This window comes from Lycorma delicatula, chromosome 9 (genome assembly GCF_047948215.1).
Source record: "Lycorma delicatula isolate Av1 chromosome 9, ASM4794821v1, whole genome shotgun sequence".
Taxonomy (NCBI): Eukaryota; Metazoa; Arthropoda; class Insecta; order Hemiptera; family Fulgoridae; genus Lycorma; species Lycorma delicatula.
Window position 1 is genome coordinate 110,179,800 of NC_134463.1, and position 23,796 is coordinate 110,203,595.

At 28.4% G+C, this 23,796-nt stretch overlaps 1 protein-coding gene across 2 annotated transcripts in view; it reads left to right on the plus strand.

Annotated features, from left to right (window-relative positions):
* Positions 1-624: 624 nt before the first annotated feature.
* Positions 625-23,796, plus strand: part of LOC142329919 (fatty acyl-CoA reductase wat-like) — a 161,901-nt gene continuing 138,729 nt past the window's right edge. The window contains exon 1 of one of the 2 annotated variants that reach the window (XM_075374856.1): positions 625-1,034. The gene's annotated coding sequence lies outside the window, so the exon portion shown is untranslated. Of the gene's footprint in view, positions 1,035-10,383; positions 10,621-23,796 lie in introns of those variants that run through there. The other variant, XM_075374855.1, reaches the window with a different exon arrangement.

Consider the following 23,796-nt stretch of genomic DNA (forward strand, 5'->3'; position numbering starts at 1 on the left):
GAATTTACCGGTAAAACTTAAGATTTACCGGTATTCGGGGTTTTACCGTAACACACACACACATATCATTTGTAGAATTGAAACAAATAATTTGATATCTGCTATTTGAAAATCGGTGCTGTTGTTCTAATAGTCCATTGTCATACTTGGCCAGATTAAACAGATAAGAAAGAAAGAAAGAAAAACATAAAAAAATTGATTTGCATAAAAGGCGGCAAAATATCTTTAAAAAGTTAAGTTAATATCACATTGAGAGAAAAAACAAAATTACATTTACATGTAGATGTACAGTTGACATCTTGATTCGTATATATGATTAGTAAAATTTATTTTATAGAGCAAATCATTGCGATATAAATTAAAATAAATTTTTATATTTGAGAAAAGAATATTTTATAATATTAATACAAGGTAGAATTTTTTCTATAAGTGCCTTTTATTTTCCAAGCTTTAACAGTATGTAACAGAACAATATATGTAATCCTATTGTATCTCACATTCATTTTGCCAGATGTGGTACAAACTGTTTTTACAGTAAAGAAATAAAAAATTATAGAACAGAATTCATTTATGATTTATATCTGTTATATTCATAGTATGAAACAGTCATTACTAACTATATACTACAATACTTGTATAAAGCTTAAAGGCTCTTACGATTAACTGAAAAAATAATATTTTTCTTTTTTTTCACTTCCAACCAGTTGTCTAATATTCGTATTATATTCTCATCTATTATCAGGGCTGAAAACAGTTTTTTATAACAATAAAAGGTAGTACATTTCCAACAAATTTACTTAAAAACTTTTAATTATTTTTTCTAAGCATTAATTTGTTTTGACGCGTTATAAAATATTTTAAAATTTATCAATTGATTAGATGATTAGTGAACATCTAAAACTTAACAGCAGACGTTCTATAAATTTTAATACATTTTTGGTTTTGAAATTAAACAAACTACGAGTAAATTTTTATTTTTTCAAAGTGAGGTGTTACAAGTAGGGCTGAAATAACGTTCAATATTTATAACTGAGGTATGTTAACTCAACTTTTATTAAAATAATATAACTTTTAATCTAGTTTTATGGTACGTTAAACTCATTAGTTTTAACAAAATATTGATCTGTGCTAATTTTTATAAGTTTTTTGTCTGTAAATGATTTAAAAACGTATTATCATATTTTTCTTAAATTATTAACATTAGTAAATAAGTAAATAGAAAACTAATCGTTTTATCACTGTGGGAAATATTAAATTTAAGGTCTATGCAAACGTGATGAAAGCTCTAGTTCACCTTAAGAATAATTATCCATTTTCGTATTACTATACTCGTATTTAATTGTTGCAAATATTTTAACTGAATTATATGAAAAATCTCTTCTTAAACATACAATATGGAATAAATCCTGCGGATAAATTAAAGAAATCAAATAATTATAAAAATGAAAAATGTATTAAAGAAGAAAAAATGCTGAACAAAATATTTACTTATAATTTAAAACTAGATGGTCATTTCGATTATTAAATAATCATTAGAATCGATATAAAATGAAAAAATAAGATAAGAATAAAAGTGAAGAAATAAATAATAATCACGAAATAAAATAAAAAAAGGTATTTCTAGCAGCCTTTATAGAATAAAAGAAAAAACAACAAATAATTGTCATCATTTTAGGAAAAACGAATCATAATTTTAAGCTTATAGTTGATTAAAACGATTTAATTGCCAAAAGCTTATATCTTTCTTTTCCTGTTTAGCCTCCAGAAACTACCGTTCAGATAATACTTTAGAGGATGAATGAGGATGATATGTATGAGTGTAAATAATATGTAGTCTTGTACGTTCTCAGTTCGACCATTCCTGAGATGTGTGGTTAAGTGAAACCCAACCACCAAAGAACACCGGTATCCACGATCTAGTATTCAAATCGGAGTAAAAATAACTGACTTTACTAGGACTTGAACGCTGGAACTAGTAAAGTCAGTTATTTTTACTCGGATTTGAATCGCCGAAACCTGGAATGTAGATTGACTACCGTTAATTACATGACGTTTTACAATATAAAAAATGTATCCAATATTATAAAGGTATGAATCAATTTTATTATCGCCATTTTAGGCAACCATAATCGAAAGTGTAAAGTTGAAATTAAGCAAATCTAAACCACAACCCACCGGGTTGGTCTAGTGGTGAACGCGTCTTCGCAAATCAGCTGATTTCTAAGTTGAGAGTTCCAACGTTCAAATCTTAGTACAGGCACTTCCTTTTATCCTTTTATACGGATTTGAATACTAGATCGTGGATAGCGGGGTTCTTTAGTGGTTGGATTTCAATTAACCACTCATCTCAAAAATGGTCGACCTGAGACTGTACAGGACAAGTACACTCATACATATCCTCATTCATCCTCTAAATACCTGACGATGATTACCGGAGGCTAAACAGGAAAAAAAAATTAAACCGTGGAGACATCTCGCTCAACATTTTCTACCACGACCTAATGAACTTCCCTTATACGATATAGGGTTAAATAAGATAAAAATTTGTTTAATCCTATAATGGATTAATTATTGGTGGACAGTCAGAGGAGGATATTTTAGTGTTTTTGATTACTTTTCTTTAAGCTAATAATTTTATGCTTTATGGAACTAGAACTACTAATTTTACACATTTGACTAAGATTGCCCGTAACACAAATTGTATTGTTTATTTATTCAATAAAGTTTCTTAGAAATGGTAGTTTTCTCAATTAATATTTATTATTTATTCATTTCTATTTTTCATTTATTTACATTTTTAATAACTATTTACTTAGTATCTACTCATGATCAATATATTTATTTAATGAAGTAAGCAGACATCAAGTTTTAAATTCTTTGTAAACGGCTTTTGAGAGTTTTTTTTACCATCTATTTTAATAACTCTTTACTCTTTCTTGATATTAAAGGAGCTCATAAAGGAACTCTTTATTAGTAATAAATTTTAATAACCTGATGTGTATTTAATCACAAAACTACAAAATAATTAGTTATAATAATACTTCCAGATGACAGAACGTTAATTTTATATAATTTTACTCTTCTTATGTTCCTTTGAAATTGCTATAATTTTCTTTAAAAAAAAAATGAAAATTTATTTCTAATATAATAAAAAATTGGATACAAAAGCGCGTTTATACGAATACACGTGTCAAAAATCATTATTTTCAAACTGTCATTAAAAAATTCCTTACGGAAATAGCTTAAAATAAATGGAAAATATAATATTATTCAAATTTTTAGTTTTATTAATAAATTCAATCACAAATTCAATCATTTTATTAATAAGCTTGAATCATATTTAAAATGACTTTATAAGAAAAATAGGACAATGTAGTCCCAATACTTCAACAGACATTAAAATTAGACTACTATTTAATAACGATGAAGATAAATGATGTCAAAAGAATTTCCAACTACTCATAATGATATAAATTTGTTTATAATAACACAAAGGATGTTGGAATGTAGCAAATTAAGACGTCTATGGAAAACACCCACATTTCAGTTGATCTACGCTTAATTATACGTATAAAAACAATCCAAAAAAGAGAGTAAAAGAAAAAAATATTTTTTAAGAAACAGCGAATGAAAAAAAGGCTATAAGAAAATTTAAAATGAAATTCGTGACCCTTCAGTGGTTGTTGGGGGCTTAACAAATACTGAAGAATTTAAAACTTTAATTTTTTATTTTTTAAATTGACACATACTCACACAGGCGCGCGCCCACACAAACAAAACACACACTACTTAGAAATAATACACACTTTTTTTTTCTTTTTTAGCCTCCGGTAACTACCGTTTAGATAATACTTCAGAGGATGAATGAGGATGATATGTATGAGTGTAAATGAAGTGTAGTAGTCTTGTACATTCTCAGTTCGACCATACCTGAGATGCGTGGTTAATTGAAACCCAACTACCAAAGAACACCGGTATCCTCGATCTAGTATTCAAGTCCGTGTAAAAATAACTGGCTTTACTAAGATTTGAACGCTGGAACTCTCGATTTCCAAATCAGCTGATTTGGGAAGACGCGTTCACCACTAGACCAACCCGGTGGGTAGAAATAATACAATAATTATAGGATATTTTACGCTATAAAAATAATTAATTTTTATTTCTAAATTTTGTAAAATTACATGTAACCTTTTAATTTTATTCAAATTAATTTATTGATCAATGTAATTTAATTCAAGTCCGAAAAAAGAAGAAGGTTCTCAATTTCTTCATTTGAATTTTTTTTGTTTAATTTTTTTGTGTGTTAAAACCCAACTTCTCTAAAGTGAACAGATTTTCTGTTATTCTATTTTTATTTATTAAAGGAACTTTCTCTGATGATCACGTTGAACGTTTTTCCAAGTAATTTTAGTTTAAAATTTTTTAAACAAAGATTTATTGTCTATATAGATCGTTTAAAGACATTTTTATTTGAGTCTTTATCATTACTTAATACTAATTCAATGCGGTGTATATTTATTACTCATAAGTTCCGTAATTTTTGTACTTAAAGTGCTTTACTTTCAAACAAAAATTAAATTAGATAATTTTGAAAAATTTCTGGTAAAAGTAATATCTATATATGTATATACCACATGCAGAAAGCTTTAGATTATGCACGCAGGAATTTCTTTATTTTATTTATCTGAATTTCTTTTCTTATTTTTATCAAGACGCGGGTTTCCACCATCTCCGTTTCTTATTAACGGATATTTTTCATTCCATCAGTAATTTTATATATGTATATTCAAGTATTAAAGAAAACTAACAAGAAAAAAAACTGTTGAAGAAATAACTTTTTACAAAAAATAAATAGATACTGATAAATAAAACACTGAAAACTAAACAAAAATTATTACACATGCAATTTTTAATTTGAAAGTTCCTAAGTTAGTTGTAATAAGGTCGAATTATACAGGGCGTTTCATAATGTTCTTCGGAGTTTCGAAAATTCATTAACAAAAAACTATTTCACTCGTAAGAAAAAAACAAGTAGTGTACGAAAGAGTACTTCAAATAATATTTTTCCACATATACTAGGCAGTTAGTAAACCATTTGCTTGCTAGACGTCGACAGTAGAGAAAATGGCTGCTATGGGAAGCGAGAAGTCGGTTTGTTTGTTAGAATGTTACTTGTCAAAGTCAGTAATTTCTGTGCAACGTGCGTTTCGGTTGAAATTTCATAAGGAGCCACCAAGTGACAATTCAATTCGTGCATGGTATAAACAATTCAGTGAAACCGGTTGCTTGTGCAAGCGAAAATCAACCTCAGAAGTCAATGTCGAACGTGTGCGTGCAAGTTTCATTCGCAGCCTGTCAAAATCGACTGCGGCTGCAGGCAGAGAATTAGGAATTCCGGAAACAACAGTGTGTTCTCCGTAAACGTTTATTATTCAAACCGTACCATCTTCAATTAATCCAGCGTCTTTCTGACGGAGATAAAACACGTAGGCTCGATTTTTGTTTACAGTTACAGGAAAAGATGTTGTTAGATGAAGGTTTTCTAAACAAGATAATTTTCAGCGATAAAGCTACTTTACATATTAGCGGCAAAGTAAGTCGTCATAACGTGCGACTTTGGGGAATTGAAAAACCCACACGCTTATGTGGAACACATTCGGGATTGTCCGAAAGTTAACGTTTTTTTGCGATCTCTCGTGAGGCAGTGTATGGGCCGTTCTTTTTTATGAAAACGGCAGTAACCGGCATGATATACCTGGATATGTTACAATTATGGCTTATGCCTCAGCTACTCAACGACTTCATTTTCCAACAAGATGGTTGCCCTGCCCGTTTTCATAACGAGGTTCGACAGTACCTTAATACAACATTACCTCGGCGCTGGATAGTACGTGCGTCTGAATAAGTCCAACACATTATGCTGTGGCCACCAAGATCACCAGACCTCACGCCATGTGATTTCTTTCTCTGGGGTTACGTGAAAGATAAGGTGTTTATCCCACCGATGCCGCACGATATCGCTGAGCTAAAGGATCGTATAATCAATGCGATTAACTCTAACGAAAATGACATGTTAGAACGAGTTTGGCAAGAGCTAGACTTTCGTGTTGATGTGTGCCGTGTCACCAGAGGGCACATATTGAACATTTATAGATTTTAACAAAAACTGTTTGAGTCCCTGCATCACTTCGTACAACTTTCATTTAGGTAAGTGAAGTACTTATTTTGTACTGAATTTTTGTAATTTCTAATTATTATGAGACCCCCTGAGACATTATGAGACTCCCTGTACATTTAACATTCCGTGCCCGTGCCGAGAACGACAAAGTAGAGCTCCGTGTTTGACAGCATTCCTTTCTTAAGTGCATTAATGCACTTAATTATTAAAATTAAAATAAAAATTTCGGATTCCTTTTCATTTTCAATTGAAAATTTATCAGTAGTAACAGGTGTATTACTAAAAGAAAAAGTCTAAAGAAGTTGGAGAAATGAAAAAGACGGAGTGTATATCCTTCTTGCGTGCAAGAAAAAATAGGGAAGATTTAAAATCTATTTAGCGTTAGTGAGTTTTGACGAAACATTTTATGAGTATTTTTTGAAAAGCGGAAAACCAACTTGAAATAAACATTACCAAGGGAACCACTAAATAATTAATAGATTTCCGTAATTATTAATCCAGCTATTACAGTAGTTAGTAATAAAATTTACATAAATTTTTTTGCACTCAATTTTTTCATTTTCTTCCCATATTGTCATCTTACATTTAGGATTCATGTATTAGTGATAGGATAGATTATATTATAGAGCACTATGTTTCCGAACTAATTCCATTAATTTTTCATCATTTATATTAAAAATAGATAAACAGAAAATCACGTTAAAATAAAGAAGAAAAGAGACTAAATTTCAAAAAAAAGTATTCAGTGTTTGTATCACAAAGCACATTTATTTCAGTAGGACTACACTGTCAAGACTCTTTTAAAAAATACTCGCTGAAGAAATTCATGAAGCAAGCGTGACGAGCAGTGAACGACTTAAATAGTTATCGACCAGTTTTAGAAAAAAATATTGTTTGTGACAATTCCGAAACGAGCGTCGGACGAGATAAATGCTCTGAATGATTGTAGAGGCATGTACTTTCCACTGTGATGCCCTTCTTAGGACTCACAGGTTATTCTATGTTTGAAAATACCTACAATCAACAAATACGCTAAATCAGGAAGAAGAAAAAGAATGAAGAAGAAGGGTATCCCACGATAGTAAACTCAGCCCAGCCGCGACTCAGTCGATATAAGAAGAAGAAGAATATGACGATGATGAAGAGGAAGACGAATCTACAAAACCTTGATTCACTATCCTTTCTTCCTTTATCTTACAATTATTAGTCTACAGATAACACATGCGATTACCACCGCGAAGGAAGTGCATTGCACTCTCCGAAAACTATGGTCTCAGCAGGCGTATTCCTACTAGTTCGAAAGGAACTAGCAACGAATGGCAGTGGCGGCTTGTAGCTAAAATTAGTGGGGGGGGGGGGGTGCTGCTCCAAAAACTTTTTTTCTGAGCCTTTTCATGGCCATGGTTAAAGTTTTCTGTAAAATAAAAGAACCGAAAAAATAAATCAAACCCAGACTGCTTATACGCGAGCCACCACTGACGAAAGGGCTTGAGCAGTGGAGACGTCCGTCGCGACAGTGGTTCACGGTCGCTAAAACGTGGCCATAGCATAAAAATGTATCCGACTGATGTAAAACCTCAGTTAAAAGGGGGAAATTTTGTGTTGATAATTTCTAAAATAATTTTCACAGTTTTAATCCACAGATCATGATTATTTCTGGTCGTAGAGTTATATCGCGCAATTTTATTGTTATTTTTGTCGGACTGAAATTAAAAAAAAAGTACTACCCCAAACGGTTTTTCGTACCTAGCGAGCGAAGGGATGGGCCGATTTTAATTTTCTTTTAACAAAAATTCATTATTTTTTCGGGTTGTGAATTAATGTAATTAAATTTTACCATTGTCGTTTAAAATATTTGAGTTGGGTTATGTGTAGTGGAGAGGGTGGGTTCCACTCCTTCGAATATAATTTAAAACTAGTTCCCCCCGAGAACGAAAAACATGCCTGCAAACAGAAATACGATGGGACTGATAGCTGTTGCATAATAAATGTGGTAACTTTTCAAATGAACCCCCGGTTTAATACTGGTCGTCATTGGAACTCCATATTTTGATACCTTTATGAGTAAGTCTGTTTCCACATTCCCTGTGAATATTTGATCTTGTGGAAAGGTAAAAAAAATAAGATCAAAATTATGTGTGTGTGTTTATTTCTTGGTAAATTTGGAACGGGTAAACGTATAATCATGAAATTTTATTCAAATCTTTACTGGGACACTTCTGCAAAATTTTTTCTTGGAAAAGTTGAGGCTTTTTTACAAAGATCATAAATTACCAATTACTTTTTTATTTAATATTCACCTCCTCACCAAAAAATGACTATATATATATATATATATATATATATATATATATATAAACTACTTGCTTCCGAAAAGACGTTAATAGGAGTTTTTTTTATCTATATTTCTTTCATTAATAGTAATTCAAACCTATATAAAAATATTTTTCCTATCGCATTCCAATGGTATGTGGTAAAAAAATATTTTTTTAATTAAAAGAATTATTTTAATTTATTTTAAATTTAAACTATCTCGCAAATTACCCATTGCATTTAAAATGTAGAAACGTCAACTTTTGATAGTCCTTACTTTAATATTTCTTGAAAAAAAATTAACCAAAAATTTTCATCCAACTTTCAAGAAAATTAACACAATAGAGTCCTACCGTTCAACTTTCATTAAGTCATCGACAAGTATAGAAATAATCAGTTTTTATTTGCATTTATTATTTTATTTAATTACGTATCATAAAATTAGAAATAAATGTTTTTACATAAAAATGTGAAAAAAAGAATTCATAATTTTAGTTACTGTTTTTCAATAGAAGGAGTTATTTTATCGTAAAATTTACATAAAATCTAATTTTCCCATACGTTTACGTATTTATTAATTAATAAGATCTTAATTAGTACTAATACAGAGTATTTATTAATACGTAACCAGTACCTATGATTTGTAATAAAAAATATTTCTACGTGTTAAAAATTAAAACCACCTGATAACTGATAAATTTTATTACATCCCATAAGTTACTCCCCGTATAGTGGGAAGACAGGATAAAAATTATATAAAATTTAATCTCCCCACTCGGTCGAGAATAAAATTATAATCTTCGCCACGCCTTAATACTCGTTCCCTTAAATAGAATTGGAGAGAATAATAAGTTATTTTGACAGATATATCATAAATCTTCAGCCAATCACAAAATATCTCCTATTTTAAACAAACTTTAAGCCAATAAAACTAAATTGAAGACTTAGAGACTTTTATTTTTAAAATTAACAAAAAATTTATTGAATGAAAATTTTTTTTGAGTTTAATTTTTACATTTTTTAAAAATTTTCTTTAATGTAAGAAAATTATTTTTATGATTTATTTTTAGGTTCATGCTATTAATATTATTTCAAGTCGTTCCTGAAATTATTTATCAAAGGTTTGAACTAATTAATTTCTTAAAATAAAATAAAATTATTTAACGGTTGGTTGGTAGGTGTGGCGACCACCTGAATTAAGGGAATAAAGGGATTAAATCTTTTTTTTTTTATAGTTTCTTCTAACTTTCACTGGACTGGCTTATAGGATACTGTATAACTTTTTAATCAACAGTATGTTTTAATATTAGATATTTATTTTTTTTTCAAATTTTTCTTAATATTTCTTCTTAAGTTTTTTTTTTAAATTTGATATTTTCACTTTAACAACTGATAATTGATGTTTAATAATCGAAACGCGCTCTTAGTTTTAGATTTTAATTTGTTTACAAATGGCTTTTTATTTCTAAAACACTTAGAAGCATAATTTAATCAGTAAAATAAGTCTCTTTTTATATTTTTAAGCAAAACCTAATGAACTTTACGTAATTTTGAAAAACGATTCTATTTAAAACGTAACACGTATGAAGTCACAGGTATAGAGCATATAAAGTAAATTTTTTAATCTGTTTTTAAAACAGATTGTCTTTTGTTTAAACAAAAAGATCTGTCTAAACAAACGAAAACCTATTTACGTGATATTTTTAACTAGTTATACTAATAACAAACTATATACGTAAGGGAAGTGATATCAAATTATGGATTTAAGATTAAGAAAATAAAAGTAAAAAAATAAAGTTGTGGGAAATAAAATTGTTGGCAACCTCGTGTGGTGAGAAAGTACGCACCTATATATAGGTAGAGATTCTGGAGTGGCAGTAAGGAAGGTCGGAAATTCCTGTAATGCTTTATAATAACAACAACACCAAGAACTACGCGACGAGTGCTGGTGAAGAGTTGAGTGGATTTTAACGAGAGTCTATTCCATATTACTTCTTTCTGTTGACTAGTGCAATACTTAACAGTTCAACTAATATAGAGTGCGCATATGTAATAAAAGAACTTAACTTAGTAGTTTATTTACTTAATTTGTTTTCTACCGATTTTTTTTTTAATCAACCATCAAATCGGTGAGTTTTATTTATATTAATTTTTTTTCTTTTTAAACCTCCGGGTCTACCGTTAGGTATTGCTTTCAGAGTATGAGATGAATGAAAGTTTTTGTAGCGTGAGAAAATGCCATTCCTGACCGGGATTCAAACCTGAGACCTCCGGATGAAAGGCCGAGACGCTACCATTCGCGCCACGGAGGCCGGACTAATTATTTAATTATTAATATATAATTATACATAGATACGATTGTATATATTCTATATATATATATATATATATATATGTTCACAGTTATTTATAGGAAGAGGTGTTTTTTAAAAATGTATTAAAATGTAATAATTAAAATACTACAATTAAATAAACAATTAGATTCTCTATTTAAATATTAAAACACTAGTAACATAAAAAAAAATCAGTTATTTTAATTTGTTTCCTACAATGTAATTACACAAACTAATTTCGTTTTACACTCCACCATCTTAAGTAACAGATTGGTAGCGTATTTACTATTCATTTTGTAGAGGTTCGGGGTTCGAATCCTAGTAATAAAGACTTCTATTTTTATATTTTACCAAAATTATACATTGACACGTAAGCATGTGTTTGTTTAAATTTATATGAGGTGAAGTGCAGTAATCATTTACAAACAAAAAATATTTGAAATAAAAAAACAAAATGTCGTTCATATACAAATCGTCGTATGCAACTGATGCAGACAAATTTTTAATTGGCTTTAGTAAAACTACAAAATTAAAGTTATTCATAGAATTTAAAAAAACTGTATTTAGTTTTCCTGGTGTTTCCTGAATTTGCCATTGTCATTTCCATTTGTTATTATTCATTTCTATAACGTAATGAAATTTTGTTGATTAATTTGATTTCGATATCTAAAGTACTTTGTGTAAATAATATATATATATATATATATATATATATATATATATATATATACATAGGGTATGAGAAAAGCCATACCCATATTTTTGTTAGCTCACACATATTATACAAAAATAAAATTATATTTTTTTTTAAATTTTGACGTTTTTAAAAGTAATCTATAATTACAAATCATTAAATGGAAGAATTTATTTTCTTCTCCTTAAAAAATCTTTACGATTAAGTTAGGAACTGGTTTACCGGGCATTCCTCTAAATAGCATTCTGAAAAATTAGATAGAACCTTGACTCAAAAATTTGAAAATATTTTTTTAAAATTGTGTTTTGGATTTTATTTCGTCTAAACCCCTGAAATCTTTTACTAAAGCGCAGTTCTGATTAATAATCACAAAGAAGAAATTAAGATGATCTCCCGAGAAAGGAACGCAGTACCAGTAAGTAAAAAAGTCTCATGAAATTCACCTAAAATTCGTTTTTTGTTTATTCTTAAATATTTATAAAGGGATGAATATTTTGTTTTTCTGTGTAATCATAACGAGTAATTCATAATTACATTCATAACGAGCAAATCACAAAAACAAATACTATTTAACCAAAAATATTTGGATCCTTCCCCTCTTTTGATAATAAAACGGTATAAAACGTAAAAAATTTGTTGGAATATTAAAATAAAATACACATACACACACACACACACACACTCACACACACATATATATATATATATATATATGAAATACGATGTTCATTTTAGCTGTAAACAATCATCGTCAGTAAGTACAAAGTAATCGGCAAAAATTAACATGAATACGATTGCCAAAATAAATATATTTAATTATTTACCAGTGGCATGGTTAATCTAGGTTGAGAATATAGATGGCATAATCACAATGTAAGAGCCTTTAACTTCAACCCGGACTGCCCACAGACAGGTTGTATTACAATCTTACATTTCAGTCTTTTGAGTAATTTATTTTTTTTTATTTATAGCCTTATGGTTACTACACCTAAAAAACAGTTTTTTTTTGCTATATGTTTGTATTTTTTATTTAATTTTACTATTTACATTACATCTAATAATAATCAGATGAAGATGATGGTTTAACAATCATAATGCGCATTTAGTTTCCATAGATTATTTTATATTTTCTTCAATACTTTTCTGTGAATTGTTTTATTTTAACAATCGTTTATCATAGCTCTTTATTAATTTATAATTATACTCTAACAAAATAATTTTATTGTTAAAAATATCCATTGCTTATTACGTCCTACCGACTGTTCTTAATAAATTATTATTTTTTTTAAACTATTCAATATCTTAAAAAATGACCTATTTTCCAATTAAAATTGACCGGAACCTTTTCCTTTACCTTTGAAAAGGTAAAGGAATAAATATCTCGTAAAAAAAACATCAGTGAATATTTTTTTAATAATAAATAATTTTTTTAAGTCACATTAGAACCACTCTAGTAAGTAAAAAAACATATTTTATGCTTTACGTTTTGTTAATTACTTTAAAGCAATCCATATTTTGTTTGGAAATAATGCTTTATTACTCAAAATTAAACTATTAGATAGTATGTCTTTAAAAAAATAATAAATTTAAAAAAATTGTTCTTAGATAATTTATAAATTTTGTTTGATCAATTCAATACGTAAGAGATATTGAAATGCCCAAAAAATTGTTTTACAATTTTTAATCGTTTCTGATTTTTAATGTATTTTTTATACAATCACATCACTAATTAACTGTTATTATAGTTAATCGGTTGTAATAAAGGACCTCGGTTCGAATCCCAAATAAAATATACAGAAGTTGAATTAATTTATATATGACTGGTTTTAATCCATTTTTTAACACCGCTTTTAGGTACTGCGGTTCAATTAATAGCTTCATCTAAGTAATAATTGTGTAAGACTGTACAACACCAACTGTAACTTTATTTAATAATCGAGCTTAAATTCTATTTTATGACGGTACGATTTATTTTTTTAAAATAAATATAAAAATGTATACGTAAATTACTTTATTTTAACTGCAATATTATTATTGTATTCAAATAAAATTGGACAGTCTAAAGAAGAGTTTAAATTTGTTATAAATTATCTTCAAAAAATAATATTAGTATATATATAAATAAAATTATCCAATATGTCGGTTGTTTATTTTTTATACAGATATGAAAAAAAAAATTAATTTATAATATTTACCAATATTATAATTATTTTACACATTACTATTATTAAACATTAATTATTTTCTTTTAATAAAAAAAAAAATAATGAAATTTAAGATGAATAATAGAAATATCTCAAGACTACACGATTTTCTTGCTATAAGACAAATTAATATCAATGATTACTGAATTCGCTTTGATAAACACAGTGAAGGCATCAGTTATAGGGTTGAATATAACCAGCATTTCATTTGGCGTGGCATCCTTGTATATTTAGCTCTGTTGAAATTCACGCTATTATGGTTTATAGTGTGATTGTCATTCTTGAGCACGGTTAGACGGTCTTTTGAATGTGACATCTTTTATCAGATAGATCACCAACGACTATTTCAGGTCAGCTGAATTACTAAGAATGCTGGTCTGAGAATTCGTTTTTTTTTATTAACGCCCACAAACCATTCTCAGCAACAATTTTCGGTACTCCGTAAAATATTAAAAATAAACTATAAAAATTCTTAACGCAATAATCATTATGTTAAGGGCATTACAAGTAAAATCACTTTTTTTTGTTCAATTCTGAACAGAGATAATTATAATATCAATTAAATTAATAAAGAGATTTCTATTTTAAATTTGGAAAATTGTTCTTGATAATTTTTCATTTGAATCACAGGTTTTTAGGTATTTAATACATTATTTACATTGTAAAATATAAAAAAAGACGTGAAATTAATCCACTGATTGATATATTGAAAAATGTTTTCACTAGATTAATGATTCCAAATTATTTAATGATAAATCACACTTAATTTATGTATTTGTAATGCCGTACAAGTAAAAGAATATTTTTTTTAAAATCTATTTTTATAGCCAACTTAGTAAATAGGTTGTAATTTTTTCTCAAGTGACATCTGATATGAACATAATTGGCCAGTAATTATTAACTGACAGTATTACATATAAAAGTGTATTTTTGTTGTGAATAATTTAAAAACTGAACACCAAGTCCTCTTAACTCGGCTAAGGATTGGACCCACCAGGTTTACCCACGCTCATCTATTTGGCTCTCCTCAGAAGATCTGTGAGGCTTGCAAGATCAAATGGTCCGTGCACCATCTGCTCTTTGATTGCCCAATCTTTAGAACCATCCGACAAAACTTAGACCTGGGTTCGGATATGAAATTTCTATAAAATCAGAACGAAGGTGTAAAACATCTGTTGCGGTTCCTCTCCTACAGTGGAATGAAGAATACGATTTAGTGATTTTTGTCTGATTTATGTATTTTATTTTGTATTTATTGTTGTTACTTGTCAATGTTTATTCTTTATTGCTTAATTTTGTTGTTTCATGAAGTTCTACATGATAGTGTTACCTTAATCGCTAATGACTATAATTCTTGATGCTTCTGTAAATAAAAGCATTAAAAAAATTATTAATTAAAAAAAAATTTAAAAACATTGATATATTTTTATCAATCTCTCTCTACTTAATATGGTTGAAATTAAAAATGATATTATTTACAGGCAAATATTTAACAATAAATTAATGTGGAATATAGTTAGTTGTATAGAGATTAACGTGAAAAACGCAATATAGATTACGAAAAATGTTAATTTCTGTTTAAACAAAGGTATATCAATAAATTAAGAATTAATATAATCCACCTTCCCAGCACGTTGATATGTTCTAGATCTTTCTAGATCTTTCGTATTAAAACTAATGCATTTGAAATTAGAAGTTGAAAAAAATCATAATTAAAATTTAAAAACAGTTATGACTGTCCGGTCCTACTAGTACACTCAGTACACCTGCTAGTATACTCAGTATACTCCTGATGATGGCTTCCAAGTAAGCGAAAGATCTAGAGAACACATCAACGTGCTTGGAAGGTGGATTATATTAATTGTTTATTTATTTATTTAACATGTCAGCGGTACCATGTTTGAGAAATTAAAGGTATATCATTTGCATCGCTTCAAGAATATTCCTTCTAGACCAGCGTTCTCCTCTCGGTAACCGAGCAGGACGTAGATGTAATAACCAGATTTATAATCCTAAAAGAGAAAAAAAAGTCCAACTAAAGGTTCTGTAGGAAAACTTATAAGTTGTAACGGTTATTTTATAATTTACATTTTCCTTATTAGAGGTTAATTATTTAATTGCCATATTAAGGTTATAACTACATTTAACATTTTTATACAGTAAGGCTACAAAGAAAGGACAAGTGTCAGTGAAACGTCCTGGACTGGACGTTTCACCAATAAAACTAATACGTTTATAACTTCCTACTCTAATTAAATCACCTAGGAATATAGATAAGTAACATAAACTTTGTTGGTAATGAATAAAAAATATTGATGTAGTAGTTTAAAAAAAGCGTAAAACTTTATAAATAAAATTAGTTGGTGCTTGTTAGACTTCTAATAAATTTTAAAGTACTGTATCATACCAATTAAGCTATGATAAATTAAAAGTAGATAATTAATATGCACGGATTTGCATATTAATCCGTGCAAATCCCACGGATTAATATGTATTAATACATATTTATACATATTATTATTTTCCTATAAGGAAAATACATATATACAGGTAAACTATTATTGCGCACAATAAAGTTACTAAATTAAAAACAAAATTTAAATAAATAAATGAGCATTCATTCTTTTTATCAAACGCTCACAAATCTCTCCCACCAACAATTTTCGGTATAATATATATATATATATATATAATATTTCATTTTTGTTTTTTTAACTGTTTTATTCTTGCGTTCGGCTAGTATGTTCAAATAAGGTCATGTAAACACGATTTATTTATGTAACACGATTTATTCATCACACCATAACAGTCAGCTTTCTTATAGGAATTTAAATTGATTTATAAAAAATAAAAATAGGTAATAACCAACCAATTTTTTTAATCATTTTAATAAATTACAAATAATTATTAAAAAAGTAACAAATTATAATTCGAATAGTATATACTATACGAGATTACGTAAATAACGGATTAATTATTAAATTTAAATTAAATTATAATAATAAAAAACTTCAGCGAGGAAAATAAATAATTAAAAAAAATTTTTTTTTATAGATCAGTTCTATTTCTATATCTCATTAATTATAAATTATGTCTGAATAAACAAGAAATTTGTACAATAATAAAAGTTTTTGTCAAAAGTTTTAAAATTAAACTTTCTCTTCACAAAGGAAATTAAAAAAAAAGTCTAATTTTATTGATCAACCACATATTATTAATCCCAACCATATTAATACTAAAAAAAAATGTTTTTTAAAAAATCACGGAAAGCTTATCTTTTCATTAGCTTTTAATTCAATTTTAAATATATGGCTATCTGTAAAAAAAAAAAAATATAATAAAACTTTTTTCTCCTTGTTTTTACTTAATTAAGATGAATTTTAATTTGCTAGTTTCTGGTCACATCATTTCATAATTTTTCTCAGGAATTTTTTTAGCCGACCACTCTGTGTTGGAACACGACAAATTGTTTCACTTGTACTAGAATCTCTTTCCTTTTGTTCCCAATACTTTTTTATTTTTGGCGAGTGTTCTTCTCGCCTTTGCTGTGTCTATTTTGTTCTTTTCTTTTCTTTCTTTAATCCTTCATAATTTTGGAGTTTTTGTTTGAATGCATCTTTATCAATAATTTCATGTGTTTCTATATTTGCTTCTTTTAGATCTTCTTTACTTTGCTTGAATCGATTAGTAGTTGTTTTTCTGCTACTATCTTAGTCAAAGGTTTGCTTGGTTGGTTTATCTTTGTTCATTCTCAGCAATTAGAAGATAAGTTTCGTAATCGCCCCCGATAGTTTTGTATCTTTCGGAAAAATTCATCGTTTTTTCGTAGTTTTCTGTTTTTCTGGGAACTAGTATTCTCCTTTCTATATTTACAAGTTTATTTATTTTTCCCTGGTCTTCTTTATTTCTTTCTTTTTCTGTTTAGCCTCCAGAACCACTTAAGGTATTACTTCAGAGGATGAATGACGATGATGTGTATGAGTGTAAATGAAGTGTCGTCTTGTACAGTGTCAGGTCAACCATTTGTCAGATGTGTGGTTAATTGAAACCCAACCACCAAAGAACACCGGCATCCACAAACTAGTATTCAAATCCGTATAAAAGAATAATTGCCGTTACAAGGACTAAGAATAATTGCTTGAACGCTGGAATTCTCGACTTCCAAATCAGCTGATTTGGTAGGACGCGTTCACCACTAGACTAACGCGGTGGTTTATTTCTTCCTGGTCTAAGATTGTATAGAGTAAGTCGGATCTTACCGTTATTCTGTTACGCCTCACTTTCCCCATTCTTGAATTCCTTTCTTGTTTTATGTATATTCTTAATCATTTCATAAGCTTTTGTGAGTTTATCCCAAGTTTTATTAGGTTCTTTGTCTAGCCAATTGGACTGTATTACTTCTCTGAAGTACTTGAAGTTGTCAACTCTTTTGATTTTTCCGTATCATGTGCTAAATTTTTAGATGCACTTTTTATATTTGTTATGAGCTTTTTTCGAAGGATATTCATAAGCCATTTCCTTAAATGTGTTGATCTATTCTTTGACTCATTTTAAATCTTGTACTACCAGAATTGCGAGATCGTCTGCAAATGTCAAGCAATTTATCGATAGGTCTTTTCTTTTTGATCCTGATCGTACTTTTTTCAAAACAAAAATTTTTCTTTGGTAATATCGATAATTAATTATGCATGTACTTTATTCCGTTTTGTTATCTGGAAAAATATTATTAAATTTAAAAAAAAAATTGAATGCTAAATAGTAACTAAAATAACATGGAGAAAAAGAAGCCTCTCAATCGCTATTTACAAACATTTATTTTTTATTAAAAAAAATTACTTAAATCTAAAAAATATATATGACAATTTTGGCTGTTTAACAATAATCATCAGTAGATAATGGAATAATAATATATAATTAATTAACAATACTTACAAAAACAATATAAAATACACATTTCTTAGAGTGTACAAAAATAAAAAGTAGAAATCTCGTATCAGGAAATCCAATTCAAAAGCATAAAGACAGCTTGTAGTATTTGTAAACGGGGATGAACGTTTTTTTAAAATTTATTTAATAATATTTATTAAATTTCGCATAAGAGATCAATTCGTTAATTCAGTACAAAACTAGCGCGGTTTATCATTTAAATAAATATTACCACTAACCATTCAATGGAAAATAATTTTTCTATCTTCTGTAATTTCATTGTATGGAATACGTAAATATAACACTTTTAAATTGTCTAATGATACAATAGAATAGCATTATTACTGCAGTAATTATTTTTTACAGTGATAACATAAAGATAAACATTTTAATTAGGAAATAATGTACTTTTATATTTCCTTACATTTTTTATGACAGGAAAATACTGATTTAATATTTCTTATTTAACTACCATACTCGTTAAATTTACCACAAGAGCAGTAAAATATCAGGCGTTAAATTTATTTAATATCATAAATTACTATATTAACAATAAAGTTCAAGATCAAACGAATTATAGTATAATTTAGTTGTATTTACCTGGTACAATTTAAATTCAAATACTAAGTACACTTTCCTTAAATATTAGATGAAAAATTAATAGAGATATTTGTAAACGATTTCATATATTTTTCCTTTGTTTAAAATTGTAATTTATTTATGACTTCTTTATTTTTTTAATACAATTTTCTCATAAGTGGAAGTAGATGTAAACCATTCAAAACTATTATTTCCCGCAAATAGAATGAACAAAGGTCATCTAAAAATTCAGTTAACGATTTATTATTCAATATTTCATAAAATATTAACACATTAACATTAACACATTAACGTAATGTCTGCTTCGTAATTTGCAAGTTTTAGTTTTCTTCTTAAATTTTGGTAAAATAATATACCTTCATAGGTATTACCACATTTTTAAAGAAATTTTATTAAAGACATTATCTATTTTTTCTTACTAATGAATAAAATATTTGAATTTGAATTAATTATAATACAGAAAATAAACATATTGATAAGGCACGATTAATTAATGTATTATTATATTCGGAACTGCCTAATTATTAAATTTATTATTTTTTTATTTTTATTCCATATTCAACATTTTAAAAAATCTCTTTTTACATGATTAATTTCTCTAAGAACAATACACAAAACGAAATGCAAGGAGAGTGATTACAAAAAAAGTTGAGTAAAATGTTTAACTTATTCTTAATCGAAGAACTGTTAATTAAAAAAAAAATCTTATGTAATACATTAAATGAAAAAAGAACACTAATAAACTAAAAATCTCATTAAGTATATTTATATTAAATTTTTTAAGGAAGTTTTAAAAGAAGTGCAAAAATTTAAACACTGAAAGGTTTGTTGAATATTCTAAGAGGAATAAAAAATATGTTACTGCGGGTAACTAAATCCAGAATTTACAGATTAATTCATCAGGTAGCAAGCTGCAGGTAGCTTTATCAGGGTGTACATTTTGATAATACTATTGTGCGTTGTTAATGACCGTACGTATAAAAAAGATTTTATCTTCCTTTTAATATAGTATCTGAATAAATTGCTTATCGATGGATATAATAATTTTTCAATTTAAAATATATATTCCTTTTATTTTTGTGACTATATAAAAGACCAAATACGATACAAAAGCTATTACTTAGAATTAATTTTTCTAAATGTATTGTTATTCAATATTAAGCCAATTTCGGTAGAAAACAATAGTAGAAAGGTATCACTTTAGTTTTATAACTGATCACTTCCTTTATTTTGGTGGAAGGGTGTGGCGAGGTGCAATAGTATAATATGTTTACTTGAAAGAAACAATTAATACGGAATCATTTGGTCCATATTTTCTTAATACGCCATATTTCTTAATACTTTTTTATATTTATCTTGAGAATTTATCAGTTCATGGGTGACCTGTATCACTTTTTTGGTTATGGAATTTAAGATACGATAAAATATTTTACTGAATTAAATGCAATAGAAAGTAATGAAGTTATAATTTTGTGATATTTTTCGTTTACTTTTAATTTCCCGGCGAATATTAAAAAGGAAAGTACGATTATCGTTTCAAAAGTGAATATAGAGTTTTTTGCAAGTCTTTATGTTTTAGGGTCCAACTAATTCATCTAGAACAAAAACATATATATATATATATATACATAAAACACACACATACACAAATATATATATATTTGTGTACATATGCGTATGTACACACACACACACATGCACGAACACCATTTGGCAATGTGTTTATATCAAGATTGACCAAACCTATTTTCTTCAAATTTTGCTGAAATATTTTTATGCATTGCCATTAATCAATTTAATTTTTTTTCCAAAATTCGTTTAGAGGGAGGGATATCGCGAAAAAGCCAATCTCAGTTTTCTTCGAGGGACTTTGGAAAAAATCGTTGGAAAATTTTTTACCAACACTGTATATTATATTGTCACCGAATGGCTTCGACGGCACGTAATTCATAACCTTGCGGTGGCCTGAGTAGGGCCGTTTTTTGCGATAGCTCTGTTGGGTCCGGAAGATGGACTCCGGCGAAGTCGGGGAGTTGCGGCTCGTCCATTGAAGTCCGACTGAGCTTTCCCTCAGCGGCAGTTGGATCCTCACTACGTGGCAGTGGTGGCCCCCAGAGCCCCGCGGTGTCGGGTCGGCATCGGTCGTCCTTCGCTGGCGTGGCCGAGGCGGTCTCCCCGAGCGATCCCACACTGGGCCTGCTCTTGCTGCTGAGCCCGGCGAGCTGGAGCTGGAGCGGGAAGGTAGCGTTCGGGTCCAGCGGTTCCCTCGGTGGGCCGGCCAGGCCTGCTGCTCCGGCGGGGGGGATGTTGGCATCCACCGGGAGGTCTCATGTTGAGCCGGCCAGGGAACTTCTTCTTCAGGTAGTGGTCGACGATGAATTGCCAATTCACTCTCTTGCACGTTCTTTTGTAGGAGCCTGAGTGCAGTGGGGCTGCAGCGTCGCTATGGTGGGAGAAGTGCGCGGTCATCTGCGCGGTGGGACTGATGCTTTTATCCGTGCGTCCGTACACTGTGCGCCCCTCTCATATCGTTGCTACCGTTATCGCCCGCGGATATTAAATTATGCATATAATGTGGTAACAATATATGCCTAATATATAATATTAATAATTAATATTATTAATATTAATCAATATATTAATTAATATTTATCAATATAATATTAATTATTTACAGCGTGAAAATCACCATATACACAATCATATATAAAAAATAAGATTGATCTCATCTTTATGTATTAAAATCCTTATTTATTCAAGAAGGCCTTTTCGGACCCACTGGATCCATCATCAGTTGTTAAGATAACATAATTTGGTCACTAACGTAAAACTAATTAAAATCGTAATCAGATATTAAAAACAGGTGTCAATGTACAGATGTTATAGCCAACTTAAATAAATCGTCGTGTTCGAAATGTGTTTAATGGCTCACACTAAATTGATACTGATTGTTTAAAACAATTGATATATTTATTTATTTACACATATGTTTTTTTCTCTACTTTGATGTAATTTAAATATTTAGAAAGATTTTTGGTATTTTAAACAACAAAAGATGTATATCTATCAAAAAATGTCTTAAAAGTTTCCAAGATTAAATCCCGCACCAAAAACACAGAAAAGTTGTTTTTGAAAATGTATACGTTCTAGTTTTAGTACTTATTGGAGTTGTGTTAGATTTAGAGAAAATTTTACTTAATCAAAGTTTAATATAAATAAGCTTAATTAACATAAGCTTAATATGAATATTTAAAAAAAAATGTATTTATTTCCTACCTCTAAAAAATATAATATTCTGTTTTGTTTTTTAAGCTCGTAACTTTTAATCTTTTACTAAAAAAACTTTTTTTTATTTGTCACTTTAAGGGCAATTAAAATTTAAGTAGTTTTGGCCCCTTTACTATACCCCGAACCAGAATAAGAAGAATATTTTTTCATTACTATCAAAAATGATATATTTTATTTTTCAATATTTTTAAACAATTTTTAAAAAAAAATTATTTATTTTTATTAGGATCACTTTTTTATTATTAATAAAAATAATAAAAAATATGTTACTAAATTGTTCCCACAGAGTACAGTATCCCAAGATAAAATTTTGTTATTGGAGATTTGGAAATTTTCATGCTTAAATTTTCTTTTGATAATTGTGACAACAAAAAAGCCTCATTGTACGGGGTTCCAAAATTTAAAAGAATTCGGAATATTTGCTTTGTTACGTATTTTGAAACATTTATTATCAGATAAAAGATTTTAATGATTTAATTGCAATGACTACCAGCAAAGTAGAAAAGAACTGGAGGTGAAAGAGTTGTACAAGGTATCATATGATATGATCGGCGTTACGGGGAAAATCATGCAATACTTTGGCAGCTGTTTTAAAGTTATCTTTAATAAATAAATTTTCATAATCTAAATTCCCGTTATAGTAAATTTACAAATTAAGGCTTACATTAGACTTATATGGAAAATTATTAATCTTAATAACTGTTATTTATACGTTTAAATGTTATTCGGATACTTTACTTCCTTTTGGCCGGTACTAACATTCGATAAAAAGTTGATATTTTGTCAAACACCATATATGCACTTAAAATCCGGTGTGTTTCGTTGAACTTTACATAAATAAACAAAACAAAACAGAATGATTTTTTAAATTTAATTTTTAATCTTTTTCCCATATCCGATGTACAGAAATAGAAATGATCGAATCGATTCTAATTACAATAAACCACATTAGTATGATATAGCATAGGGTGTGTCTTCTTAATGATAGAAATTAACATGTCGATACCGACTTATTTTATATAAAAGAAAATAAATCTTCATATTTCCTTTATAGAATTAATATATTACAGCTATATCAACAATCGATAAATACTATTAAAATTCTGGTTGATTGATTGTACGTATAATATAGAGTGATTTTTTAGTCCTGTTACCCAATTTTAAATGTAATTTAAGAAAGGGAAATTTAAATGGAATAAAAAAATGTATTTGTTACAAAAGAGATTTAATAAAAAGCTATTACTTACGTAATTATTAAAG